Here is a 14,968-nt window from a genome sequence, read left to right as displayed (position 1 = left end):
ACCTACATACAAGGTGTTAGACACATAAAGTGTGGAAGAAAAAAGACATTCTTTGCCCAAAAAGCACTCATTGTTTTCATACAAGAGGAACGCATGACCTTTTAAATGACCCATTCTATATGGATCTCAGTGAACAACCCAAATAAAGCTGGCGATTTAACACAAATGTAATTCCATTGAAAATCAGCAGAATTGCATCAGCATGAGATCAGAAAGGGGACATAGGCCTAGATTCTGCAGACACAGAACCTAGGAAGAGGGGTAGAAATCAATTTGTATGGGCAGTAACTGACTTCAGTGGAGGAAATGTGTGCTCAAACCAGCAAAAGGGTGCATACCAATGTGGTAACTATAGCAGGCATCTATTTAATTATGTCTTATGTTTAAATCATTCCATTTTTAATTAAAATCACTGAATTCATCAGTATAACATCAACCATGGAATCCTCATACTTTGAACATGAAAAAACAAATTATCATTTATTTGAAGGATTAATGCTGTCTGTTTTGATTTTAATAAAGATAAGAGAGGAAAAACAAAGACATGGATCCATACAACCCATATAATGAAGCACATGGCTTTTCTCTACTCAAACAAAGGAACAGATATATTAAGCATACAGTACAGATTGAATGAACTATCATTTGTGTTCTTTGTACAGGATTTAAAAGGGATCTGGAAGTTTATCTCACTCCAGAAGTCATGCTCTATCTGCAAATTTCAGTGATTTCTGAATTACCTTTGATGTATTTTGCTGCATCAGGTTCCAAAGGAGAATTTCTACGTATCAGTCCATGAAACTGCCCTTTCAGTGTGTGGACTGCTTGGCTTTGGGTGATTGTTCAGGCAATAAGCAACTTGCTCCAAATACAGGGAAACCTAAATTCCCTAAGTGCTAAAGGTGCCATTTAGAGAGCAATGATGGATGAATCCATGCTTTTGACACTGCAGCACAACACAGGGATCTGGTTCTGCTGGCTCCACTGCAGGTTTCCTGTGGAACAGCCAGCAAATACCTGTGAAAACTTTTTACAAGTACAGAGTTTTAAAGGTGAGAAGGCACCATCTAGTATTTTTTGCATTTGGCCTACATCACTCCATTAAAACATTGTTTTGGAAAAGGATGGAGAATTCTGATCAGGACAACAGTTGGTCTGTTTGATGATGAATTAGTCTCACTGTTTAAAAACAATGCACTTCATTGTTCACTAACAGAGAAGAATTCAAGTGAAAGCAATTGTAACCCTGCAAAAGAGTACAGAGAACGCCAAACAAACCCCTCAGTAATTTAAGAAGACAACTGTCAGTAAATTCAGGGGGTGGGTGATACCCCATGGGTGACAAGCCCACAGAAAAAGGGAGACCAAACAATGCTAAGAACACAAGAAGTTATCCCAAAATTGATGAGGGAGGCAAAATGCAGGTGAGACAAATTTGGTTGCATCACAACTGCTGCATTTTGCTGAAGAACAAGGAAAAAAGCATGCAAGAAGGTGAAGAGTAGGTCTAGTTGCAAAGATAAATACAAAAGAATAGTATGAACACACTGGACCAAAAAACACAAAACAGTGACACAAACAGAACAGAAGAATAGCTAAAATGACAGTTTCGCAGTAAAGAAAAAAACCCAACTAAACAAAAACCCTCCAAAACCCCAACAAAGGGAGGTCTTGGTCAATGGGTAGAGAAAGATACTGACAGATGATGTCAAAAAGGTGAAAGTATTTGATGTCTTTTTGCTTCACTCTTCAGTAAAGAGGTCAGCTGCAACCAGGTGGCAAATCCAATGAATGCCATCAACAAAGAGGTAATGTCAGGCCCAAAAAAGAAAAGAATGTGTTAGAGAACACTCCAATACATTAGTTTTATCAAATCATCTCCACCTGATGAACTTTATCCCCCAGTACTTAAAAGAACAGACCGAAGCAATTTCAGAGCTCTTAGTGGTTTCCTCTGAGAAGCCAGAAGAAAGGGTTATGTCCCAGAAAACTGAGAAAGAGCAAATACCACATGTAGCTCTAAAAATAAGAAGAGGGAGCTCAAGCTGTAAGCCAGTCAGTTTAACCTCCATTCCTGCTAGATGCTGTGTTAATATTTTGAACACTTGTCCTTGATAAACTTACCTGTAAGCACTGAGAGGAAAAGAGATGAGCAGAAGCCAACACATGTTTATGAAGAGGAAATCATGTCAAAGCAATCTTATTTCTTTCTTTGACAGAGAAAAAGGTCTTGTGTGGATGGAGAGAATAGGTCTTATCTATGTCAAATTTTGTAAGGCTTTTGAGTCTAAGAACACATTCTAATAAATAAGCTGAGAATACCCAAATAAAATTGAAATAATCTGTGTGTGAAATATGGTTCAAAATCATATTAGACAACATTTATCAATGGTTGACTGTCAAAATCTAAAGAAGTTTCAAAGGGGAATCTGCAGGGTTCTGTCTTCTGAGGAGTCCTATTAGGCTAGCAAATCTCTTCAGTCTGCTGTACTTAATGGAGGTAGGGGATGGAGAGCGATGTGACAGCAAAGTCATAATGTGTTAGAAACCATAGAACTGCCTGAAAATGGTCTTGAAGGAATTTGTGCTTGTCCCCTCCAAAAGGGGAAGATAAATTCCTGGCACAGTCGGTGAGGGAGCCAAGTAGGAAAGGCACCCCACTGGACCTGTTCTTGGCAAACAGAGAAGCACTTGTGGGTGATGTGATGGTTGGAGGCCACCATGGGCACAGCGATCATGGAATAATAGTGTTTTTCATTCTTGGAGAAGTAAGGAGGGAGTTCAGCAGAACGGCTGCCTTGGACTTCTGGAGGGCAGACTGGCCTGTTCAGGAGCCTGGTTGACAGTTTTTGGGGAGGCAGTCCCGAAGGGCAAAGGAGTCCAGAAACACTGGACATTCTTCAGGAAGGAGCTCCTACAGACGCAGGAGCAGGCTGTCCCCATGTGCTGAAAGACAAGCCGGTGGGGAAGAAGGCTGACCTGGCTGAGCAGGGAGCTTTGGCTGGAATTCGGGGGGGAAAAGGAGAGTCTGTGAGCTTTGGAAGAAGGGGGCAGGCCACTCAGGAGGACTACAAGGGTGTCATGAGGTTATGCAGGGAGAAAATTAGAAGGGCCAAAGGCCAGCGACAACATAATCTGGCTGCTGCTGCAAAACACAGCAAAGAGCATTTCTACAAAGGCGTTAGCAACAACAGGAGGACTAAGGAGCATCTCCATCCTTCACTGGATGCATGGGGAAACATGGTGACAAAGGATGAGGAAAAGGATGAGGTACTTGACGCTTGCTTTGCCTCAGTCTTCAATAGTAAGACCAGCTGTTGGGGTACCCAGTACCTGAGCTGGAGGACAGGGACAGGGAGCAGAATGAAGCCCCCATAATGCAAGGGCAAACAGTCAGCGACCTGCTACACCACTTGGACACAGACACCAGTCTGTGGGGCTGGATGGGATCCACCCGAGGGTACTGAGGGAGCTGGCAGAAGTGCTCCCCACAACACTTTCCATCATTTGCCAGCAGTCGTGGCTAACCAGGGAGGTCCCAGTGGACTGGAGGTTGGCAAATGTGACACCCATCTACAAGGCGGGCAGGGAGGAGGATCTGGGGCACTACAGGGCTGTCAGCCTGACCTCAGTGCCAGGTAAGGTTATGGGGCAGATCATCCTGAGTGCCAACACACAGCACATACAGGACAACCAGGTGATCAGGCCCAGCCAGCATGGCTTTGTGAAAGCCAGGTCCTGCTTGACTAACCTGATCGCTTTCTATGACAAAGTGACCCACTTAGAGGCTGAGGGAAAGGCTGTGGATGTTGTGTACCTGAATTTCATTAAAGCCTTTCACACCGTTTCCCACAGCATTCTCCGGGAGAAACTGGCTGCTCATGGCTCAGATGGGTGTACTCTTTGCTGGGTAAAAAGCTGGCTGGATGGCCGAGCCCAACAAGTGCTGGTGAATGGAGTTAAATCCATTTGGTGGCTGGTCACAAGTGGTGCTCCCCAGGGCTCAGTGTTGGGGCCACTTCTGTTTGATACCTTTATCAACAATCTGGACAAGGGGCAGAAGTGATCTACTTGAGAGTAGTAAGGGTGTACGGAGGGCTCTGGACAGGCTGTACTGATGGGCTGATGCCAACTGTATGAGGTTCAACAAGGAGGAGGGCTGGATCCTGCACTTGGGCCACAACAACCCCATGCAACATTACAGGCTTGGGGAAGAGTGGCTGGAAAGCTCCCTGGTGGAAAACACCCTGGAGGTGTTGGTCAACAGGCAGCTGAACATGAGCCAGCAGTGTGCCCAGATGTCCAAGAAGGCCAATAGCATCCTGGCTTGTATCCAAACCAGTGTGGCCAGCAGGGCTAGGGAAATGATCGTCCCTTTGTACTTGGCACTGGTGAGGTTGCGCCTCAAATACTGTGCTCAGTTTTGGGCCCCTCACTACAAGACAGACATTGAGGTGCTGGAGCGTGTCCAGAGAAGGGCAACAAAGCTGGTGAAGGAGGAGTGGCTGAGGGAACTGGGGTTGTTTAGTCTGGAGGAAAGGAGGCTCAGGGGAGACCTTATCACTCTCTACAACTACCTGAAAGGAGGCTGTAGCAAGGTGGGTGTCTTTTCTTCTGTAACAAGCAACAGGACAAGAGGAAATGGCCTCAAGTTGCACCAGGGGAGGTTTACATTGGATATTAGGAAAAATGCCTTCACCAAAGGGGTTGTCAAGCATTGGAAGAGGCTGCCCAGGGAAGTGTTTGAGTCACCAGCCCTGGAGGTATTTAAAAGACACATAGATGTGGCAGTTAAAAGCATGGTTTAGTGCTGGACTTGATTAGTGGTGGACTTGATTAGTGTTAGGTTAATGGTTGGGCTCTATGATATTAAAGGTCTTTTCCCATCTAAATAATTCTATGACTCACCATTTTTGTTAATGACTTAGATGATCAATGGAAATATGGTTACATCTGCAGAGAGCACTGAGGTCAGAAGGATTGCAAATGTACTAATGACAATAAATTTATTTTGGCAGCTAATAGATCTGATCTGAAATTGGCAAGATACAATTCAAAGGACTGGGCTGGAGTTCACCACCACACAGATACACGATGCAGAAATAACTGGCTCACCTTCAACTGTGTAGAGAAGCCACTGGGGATTACTGTCAGTTGCAAGCCGAATATGAGTTAACTATGTTACGCTGCTGAGAAAGGCTGACGTCATACTTACATGTAGGAAAAGGAGTGTCATCTAGTGAAGTGATTCTTCTCTATGCAATCCCTCACCAGAACAGTAACCAGCTTTGGACATTACACTTGAAAAGCAACTTAGAGCCACCTGGAGAGTTGGCAGCATGATTGAAAATCTTAAAAATGTGACTAAGAAGGAAAGACCAGATGGGTTAGGATTGTTCTGAAAAGAGAAAACTGTGGTGATTCATGAAGATAACCCTTACTTACAGTTGAGTTGCTGGGGAAAGATACAAATGCTTCTACACACCCAAAAACTTTAAATGCAGCAAGGAAGATTCAGATCAGGCAGACATCAAGGGAATCTTTCTGATGATAGGAATAGTGGAGGACTGGGGGAGGAGTGTCCATGGAGGTTGTGGAATCTCCAACTTGCCAGATTTTAAAATAACAGGTTGATGCAAATAAAGGTAGCTACAAAGATAAAAGTTTGCTTTTAAAGTGTGTCCTTTTGTCTTTCATATTGCTGTGATTCAAATGCAAAATGAGAACGATATTGCTTACCAACCTCATGGGGGCTTTCCAGGAACCATTAATGAGTATTTACAAGACACTGAGTGCTGCATAGATACCTACTCCAATGTAACATATAAATCACAATCCTCATGTCTAATGAAGAAAAGAAAAACAAAAATCAATGCTGTGTTCTTTCTAGTCTCATTTTCATGGATAATTGATTTGAAATTGTTGCATGTTAGATGTAGAAACTGAGGCAGGAGACACAGCATGCCCAGACTCACACAGCAAAGCATCGGCAGAGCTGGGAGCAGACCCCACATATTTTGTGGTCTTTGAACCACAACAGCAAACGCCTGGGGCATCAGAGGCACAGCATCGTGACCTGTAACACATGTTCTGGCACAGAGACAAGCCATGGTTAAATACATAAAATACTGTTGTCTTCTCTGGCATCTGAATAACAACATGCTGCCAGCCATCATTGAGATCTTGCAATGGTGTTTGCTGTGCTTAATATCTATGAATTCAGGCATATTCTTCATTCTTTATACTTCTGCAAGGTAGCCAGATAGGTAGTCAGATTGACGCAACTTTATTATGATTTTTCACTGGGCATGTCTGAGTTTCCCCTGAAGAAATGACTAATGACATCAGTTCATATTTCCCCACATTTCAGACAAATCACAAGGACTTGGAGCAATATACATTCAACAGAGTAGTAATTAGAAGGACTCTTGGTTATCCTGGAAATGAGATTCAGATGGTAGAGATAAAACTGGTAGATGCTAAAACACAGACCCCCTCTCTAAAGTTCTGGGAGATGAAATGGCCCTGCTGTATCTCACATCGCACTGCAGTAAATTGTGGCTGATGAAGTAACGGACATGGGAACTCTGAACTACTGAGGTGCCTCTAAATGAGCTCCGGACTCTGGAGTGCTGAGCCCTGTCTTGCATGAAGAGTAAGCAGGAAAATGCACGCGAGCCTTCATTCTGCTTCTTGGCATAGGAAAAATGTGCTGTATGCAGTGAGAAAGCCTGTGAGGAGCATGGCTTCATCCTGCAGGGTGCTGGAGACTCCTGAGAGCTCTGCCCCTTCCCCCACCCCAGACAGGTTTTGTTAGGAGGGCAGCACTCCCGGTGCCTTGAGAACTAGCAGCACAACTCTGCTTTTCATGCATGATAAGTGCATGCAAAAAGATGGCCCCTCAAGGAGAAGGGACATTTCCAGTACAGCAGCTGAAGTTTTCCTCATGACAGCAGGAGATGCTGTCGAGTCCTTATTTGCTGGATTTACTAGCTTCCACGCAGGCATGCTGCCGGGAGACCGCTTGCTGTTTGATGGGGGCCTGAAGTTTAAAGCTGCTTCCAGAGTTTTGTTGAGACAGACAGGATTCTGTCAACAGCACACCAGACAGAGAATCGTTAATATGAACACACTTTGGGATGCTGCTGTGTGCATGCTCTCTTCCTGGTGGTTGCAGTTCTAAACTAATTAATTTCTGTGATCTGAACCATTCTCTTTTATTAGTAGTATCAGCATGTGCAGTGCTGCATAGTTATAGATGATGTGCTCTCTCTGGGGATCCTATCAGCGTGCCATTGTAGGTCTTCACAACATGAAGAGAAACGTCTCCTACATTTCCTTGGTAGTGTTAAAATTTTTCATGTTGTTATTTATTTCCCTTGAACTCTTACTGCTTTCTCCCTCCTTGTGAGCTCTGTGTTTGCTCCTTGTGGGTTTCAGTGACTGTTCAGCTCTGTCCTTGACTCTGACTACTCAGAATGACCTTTCTGATAATTCTTTTTGCCTCCCTGGGGCTGAGGTTTGTGGGTAAGGCAAACTCACAGTTTCCTTGGATAATCTGACTTCATTATTTTCGTTGTCAGGGGAGCGTGAGGTTCTTTTGCTCCTTGGTGCACAGCCTTCAGGATGAGTGATACATGGGTTTCTCCTATCTCATGACAGATAATCTTGACAAGGCTCCTCTTTTCTATTGCTTGTCTCACTAGATACAGCACATAAATATAAATAGACACACACATGATCCTTCTCTGTGCATGGGTCCATATCAGCTGCACTGCAAGGTCTTGTGGGACTCTTAGCTCTTTCTTGCAGCTCAGATAGGAACGTGTCGGCCAAGGTTCCCAAAAGCACCTGCTGAATTTGGATGCCCTCTCCATGCATCTTTTAGATTGTCCTATTTTGCGGAAGCTGAAGGGCAATTCAGTCACTAATCACTGGCCTCTTTTGGAAACCTAATATAGAGTGTAGCAACTTCTCCCAGAGAGCTCTCCACTAATCGTTTTTGTCATTTTGCTCTGGGTCCATTTCACTCCCGGCTCACAAATTTTCTATTTTTTTTCTCGCCCCCCCTCCCCCCCCCGAAATGCACAAAATTCCATGTTCCACCTACCCTTAACTGGCAGATAGACTCTGTTTTTCATTGAAACACAGACCAGTTCCTCAGCTGCAGGAGACGCATAGTTGTGCATCAGGATTTGTGAAGTCGGACATCACCGGGGTCCTCCTGTTTTCAAGCAAGGAAGACAGTCCTGATGCAGATTTTGCTATTGCACTTGGATCCTACTTCTGTTTTGCTTAACACTGGTACATGAGCACCTCTGAATCAAGTCCTCTTCAGCAGTACCGGAGTGAGAACTTATCTCACTGTTGGCCATTTCTCCCCACAACTATCTGGAGCACATCTACTTACCATATCTCCAAGCCCTTGTCCTGCTTCCATTGGCACTTGATTTTTTTTCTGTGTTTTACTTGATCTTTTCAACAACATTCATCTCTGTCACAACAGACTGTTATATTCTGAGTATGGATTTATCTGTGCAGATCCCGTTCCAAATAACTATCTAAATAAAACATAATATTTCGTTTCCACAGCCATGCCATTTGCTTTTCACCTGGAAGCCTGAACATTTATTGATGAATCCATATTTGTACTTACAGCAGCCTCTCCAATAATTTCTTTAGTCATGTTCTGTGTGGTTTGTAATAGTGCATGAAAGTAGAAAGAGAAGGTATGCAAATATCAATAATAATTACATTCTCTGTATGCAGATTTCCTCAATATTTCTTGAAAATCATCTTCTAAATTACTTCTGCACAATTTAGGCAAATGTAAACATGCATTTTAATAATTGTGGAACAGTTTAGAGTGCAATCTTGACTCAGTTAATCCTCTCAATTAAGGGACTACTGTAAATAAAGATAATGTATATACCTAGAAATATGGTTGCCTTAATATTTACATGTTTTACAATTTAATGGGTTGCTCTTCTAATTCAAAGTGACAGTTTCATTGTTAGGGTAGATTTAACCATTTTAATCAAGTGTAGTAATTGATTTAAGAGAAGTTTCCAGAACTAAGGACTAACAGTCCTGAATATGCAGAGCTCTTTAGTCAATGATGTTTGCCTACTGCCATCATGTATGTTATATAACAATAATACAGTCCCTGACTTCCACATTTAAAAGCAGTATATTACCATAGACTGCATATGTGAGAGATAAATGCATTAGCATTGGTTTCTCAGTCCATTATTGGTTTTACAAAGCCTCCTGATAATTTTTTTGCTCCAAACCTGGCTGATACCTCCTCCACTACTTTGAAGTCAACAACATGACCAATAGATGCTGTTCGAAACCCTAACAGCATTCTGGAGTTAAAATTCCGGCTGTCCATGGAGCCACCTCTCCCAGTCCCTCAGCCTTTTGTACCACCACTGGCCCACAAGCACGCCAGAGCATTCTTCCTTTCCCCAGCATTTTAAAGGACCACAGTTCTCAAAGAGCATCTGAGATGCACCATGCTACTTCCAGTCATCTGAGGGTACTACGGGGGCTTCCTTAGTCCAAGATGTTGGAGCATGGCATCTTTAAAGTGATTCACAGCAGCTGCAGGCATCTTCTGCTCTGCATGTGATGTCTTTGGAAGCAAATGAAACAACAGGCTAAAGACAAGCCTCGTAAGAGCTGTTGACACATCATCTGTTTCACTAAGGTTCAAATAGTCCACAGCAGGATGCAACAACAGAACTCACGCTGCCAAACCAAGATGCTTTCATATATGAGTTGATCCATAAGTTGAGAGAGAAAAGATGGATCTCACTCACGTTGGCCTCATCCCAAAGCAGTCTTACTGGGGATGTATCTATAACATAATCAACCACAAAGCCATCTCCAAAAAGGGTCAATCCTTATTACAAAACATCACTTTCCCAGAGCCGTAAATTTACAGAAATAGACTGGTGATTACTTTCCCCCAAAAGGGCCGACAGCTGTCTGTACCCCATTGAGCTACAGGGACCCTTTTAAAAAGCAGTTGCTTACTCAGAAACAAGAAGCTGCCTGTAGATAGCATTCAATAAATCACCACTTTCAACTTTGGTTGCTCATTCTCAGATGCGTAATCAGAAGATAGATTCATAGATTCTGAGGCCAGAAGGGACTGCTCTGATCATCCAGTCTGACTTCTTGCATAACACAGGTCAGAGAACATCACCCAGCGACTCCTGCTGCAGAGGGAATTATTCTGGCCCTCTATTTCGGATGCTGCGGTTACAATTGCTGTCGACCAGTGAAACATGTTTATCCTATATAACGCTGTGCACATCACCTTATTCTGGAAACCTTCCAAGACAACAAGACAGGCTCTTAGATTGTATTTGTTTATAAGGAGAAGAAACAAAGAAAATGATCCCCCCCCGAGAGGATACTCAATGTGCCCCACCACCTTGTGGGGAATGCAGTGCTGTTGATGAGGCTGAGAACAACAAAAAGCACATGGCTGGTCTGGTATATCGCTGGTAGTTCCAGCACTCAGGGCAACAAGGTAGTGCACTGAAACCAGAAGAAAATAGAAAAAAACAAACCCTCCATTACAGAAAATAGGGACACACACCCTAAACACTCCTAAGGGACAAGAGATTTTGCATGCCCCATTTTACAGAGAGAGGGAAGGTTTGTAGGAAGAGGCAATATCTTTTATTGGACCACCTGATAGATTTAGGGGATAAAAAGGGCAAGGTATCAGACATGCAAGCCCTTCTTCACATCTGAAATATAATTTTATTGATACTGGCCTTATGATACCTCAAAGGGCCATGGAGTTTTTTTGCCTCATTTCTTACAGAATAAAACTTGTGTGTTGTCTGTCTGTCAGCCCCACCTAATTGCTTCTGAATCAGTCAATCGATTTCAATCACATTGTCAGGGGGAGGGGTAAAGGTTTTGCAGATATTACATTCTCTCACGTTTAAAGAAAATAGGTCACAAGGTAACAGACAGACCCAGTTGTGTGCCCCTACAAGGAAAAATTGCAGGCTGATCATAAGACAATCCACACGGGTGAGAAAAATAGAAAAGCAGTTTTCACCAGTTTTACACAGTGCGGTACTATTTGTTTTCAAAATCAGATTCCATTCAAAGGGTCTCAAAAAATAATCCAGGTGTTAAAACCAGCTTCTTTGAGCCTGCCTTAATCACCTCTTCCAGTCCACTGTCCACACTGGCAAAAATTGCTGCTTTCCATACAGTAATTGCAAGTACTTCTTTCCTTAATCTGTGATTGCAATGGTGATAGCACATGGCTGTGGTTACTGAGAGCCCCAGACAAATTCCCTTCTCCAAACATCTAACTGCTGACAGGTGAGCTTTACACTGGGGCACAGATAGGAGCTATGAATCAACATCTGTGCTGTTGCATAAGATGTGGCAATGGCAATCTCTATCTCATGAGACCCTTGCTGTTTACTGAGGAATGGGTTGAGATCTAGGTCTGGAGCTCCCTTGGGTAACAATCTGCAACTGGGGAAGCTCCTCAGGCTGTGATTTGCTCTGAAAACCCTTTTTTTCACCCTGTCAGCTGAACCCTGACGAGAAGGGAAAAACAGCACAAAAGGTGTTGAAGAGACAGAAGGTGTCAGAAAACAGTGATTTGACAGCTCTTGCCTTGTGGGCAACTGTGCTGACACAGGGCTTTCTTCTCTTATCAAGGTATTTTGTAGTCTTGTCTCATTCTGTGCGTCCAGTAGCCTTCCCTACTAACCTCCCCTGAAGGCTGATTAAAATGCAATCTCATTCAGCTTCTCCAGTGTCTCCTCCTTTTCCGACTTCCATCCTTCCCTCCACATGAAGAAGTCTGGGATTTCTTCCTGCCCTTACCACTTTTCACCACAGGTCTGCTCCCACATTTGATATTCCTGGTGAAAAGGGTAACCTCATGCTCATAGCTCCAGACTGGGAATCATATAAACTGATATTCACTCCCAGCTTCCTGCCTGATCCCAGGCGGGTGACTGAGCATTACCTACAGACCCCTTCCTTGATTTGAGGTTACTAACCTATTACACAAAGAAATAACAGGTGCTTGCTCATCCCTGCTTTTGAAATACATCGGTATGCAGTGGAACTGCCAAGCATTAAATCCATATTGGGTTCTCCCCATGAATACCATCACAGTGCTAGGGCTGAGTTAAACTCCAAGTTCTGAAGAGCACAGCACAGGTCTTTAGCAGGAGCTCAAGGTGATACCACAAATACTGGGGCACCACAAGAGCAAGAGTAGCACCTGGCACTGAGGTTGCTGTTGGGATGCATTGTGGAGGGCTCTGGGGTTGAGAGAGGGGGAGGATTGTGCTGGTGGTGGACATGGAGGATAAGGAGTCAGACCAGAGAAATAGCTTGGGCATGCTTTTTGCAGTGGTGCTCTTGCACGTTCTTCCTCTGTAGTCATTGAAACTAGATCTTCCCCCCCACCCCCCACCCCCTCAGTGTGACTTCCTCTATATTTAGCTACTCTACCTACTTACTTAACCAGCAACAATAATTTCTCATTTATTAAAATTCAGGCATGTTAGACACGAAGTGACACGTAGTGCAATTAGTCCTAGTAAAGGTAATACTGTCCCCCAGGGTTCTTTAACAAAAGCATCTCATAACGAAGGTCTTGCCTTCAGCAAACTCTCCAATGGTGTTGCAGGTGCAGACTTCAGTGTTTGACCCATCAGAAGACAGGAATATGAGGAGATAATCCAGATTATAAGAAGACAAATTAATACATATAACCAATACCCAAGTACCAATGCACAGCACCATGAAGCTCCCAGAAATACATGTTAAAACAGTCAGTTAGGTAGGAATATAGATTTTCTGTCACATGCACAATCTCAGGCAGCTTCAAAGTATAGTAATAAAATGTTAGCAACCAAAGGACCTGCACAACTCATTTCAGCAAGCCTTTTCTAAAACAGAACCCATATTATAATTAAAATAAGGGATACATTTATTTGATCTATTTTAAGAATGAAGTCAGCAGAAGGTCAATTGCTGATCAAGAACAATGGAGGAAAACTAGGTGAGATAATTTTAAAGCTGTTTGAATTGATACAGATCCAACCTGTTTGAAAGATAACTTATAAGGAATTATCTCAATTGACATAATTCAAGTGTTTTTACCCTGGTACCTTGAAAAGGTACCTATGAATTAGAAGATATTGTCACACATAATTTTCTCGCCAAAACTCCCCAAATCAGAACTCACACACGGAAAATATGTGCTATGGAAGAATGATCTAGCAGATATGAAACTTCTGTTTCCAAGAGAGTAGCTTAGTGTTTCAGGCAATACACAGTGCAGTCTCCAAAAAGGCACCATTTAACCCAAGCAGCAACTGAGATTCCTTTAGTGTGGAATTAGGCAGCCCAACACATTCTGGACTAGCTGAGCTCCTCTGGTTAATAACCAAAAGCCACCTGCAGAACTGCAGTAAGCACCCTTTTGTCCTCCTTTAACAACCACACTCTCTCACGTATAGAATAGCAAGTTTCGCTGAAGACAGCCACAGCTGTCTTCCCTTTCCCTGCAAATGAAAGGGTCTGCACTCCTGCTACAAAATGGTTATCAAATGCAGTGTCAAAGCAAGTGTTTCCCCTCCATTGTAAGAGGCGAGCTGAATACTTTCGGCACAGCTTTCAGTGTCTTCAGACCCAACTGCAGCTGCACACACTCCAAACATTCTGCTGGCGGCTTCCTGTTTGCATTCCTGGGCTGGGGAGAAGGAGGACATTTCTTTCCAAGTCTGCTGCCTGCTCCTGGTTTTCCAGCTCTCTCTGTCTTTCTGCCTCTCTCTTTGTTCTTCCTTTAGGAAATCTTTGAGATTCATGAGCATAACAAGAATCCCTTCCCTCTGAACTGTGCTTTTAAATTGGCTGGTTGTTTCAGAAAGGGGCCGGGGGGTGTGGGGGTGGTGCAGATACCCAACAAAAAACCTAGCCACTCTGGCCGTGACAGTGTTCATTTACGCTAACAGCATTCTGGTGCTAGAGTGTACCCTCTGTGCATATCTGTGTGTGTTCTGTGTGTGTGTGTGTGGCTTGAACTGAGATCAGTAAGCCAAGTTCTGTCCAAAGATACAAATGCCATTGTCTCCTGCTGATGCCAATGAGGCAGGTTTTGCATTCACAATTGTCGAGCACGCTCATTCTGGGGCTTTATACCCTCACCCACTGCATTTAGGCAACCACACTCTGCCCTGCAGGAGGGCTCTCTGGGAGTCAGACATGCACATCTGAGGTCCAAATTAATGTCTGAATCAGTGCATGTGACTCAAGGATGCAGTATTGGGACTGACAGGCCCTGACCATCATTTCAACTCTCACTGCAGCTATGAATACTGATGCTTCTCCCTTGTGGTAATTTTCCTTGCCCAACCTTTCCTTGCCTGAAACCACAAAGGATCTCTTCCTTTTCTGCCATCTCTTGTGCTTTCTTATTCAGGGAGTCCTTTCTTTGCTGCACCTCCACTGGTATTGATAAATGTTTAAACCTTGTATCTGAAACTTCCATAAAATGCTTTAAAATGAGAAAAGAACTTCAGCTGTTTTGTGGAAAGCTTAAACTTTGTGTTTGCCAATGATGCTGCAGGCAGATCTCAACCAGTGGGTTAATGTTTCTTTTATAAAGTGAAGACACCTGATTTCTGTCAGTCCTTGGCTTAAAAATGCACCATCAGCCACGGCTTCCCAAACAACTGTATCAAATAGACAGAGAAAAGCAACCAAACCGGTAATCAGATTCTACTGAAGGGACACCAGTACAACACCTGCTGTCCCTGTCCTGCTTTCAGGAAAAGGACTTCTGCTGTGCAAAGAACTCTCTGGAGTATGTGCAGATAAAGTTACAGCAACTTAGAGGATTCTGTTTCAGCTGATGCTTGGGAAAAGGGTTGACCCAGAGAAGCTCTTTCAGGAGGTGTAG

Source organism: Falco rusticolus, chromosome Z, assembly GCF_015220075.1.
Source record: "Falco rusticolus isolate bFalRus1 chromosome Z, bFalRus1.pri, whole genome shotgun sequence".
Classification (NCBI taxonomy): domain Eukaryota; kingdom Metazoa; phylum Chordata; class Aves; order Falconiformes; family Falconidae; genus Falco; species Falco rusticolus.
The sequence above is the reverse complement of the archived record's forward strand: the minus strand, read 5'-3'. Positions refer to the sequence as shown.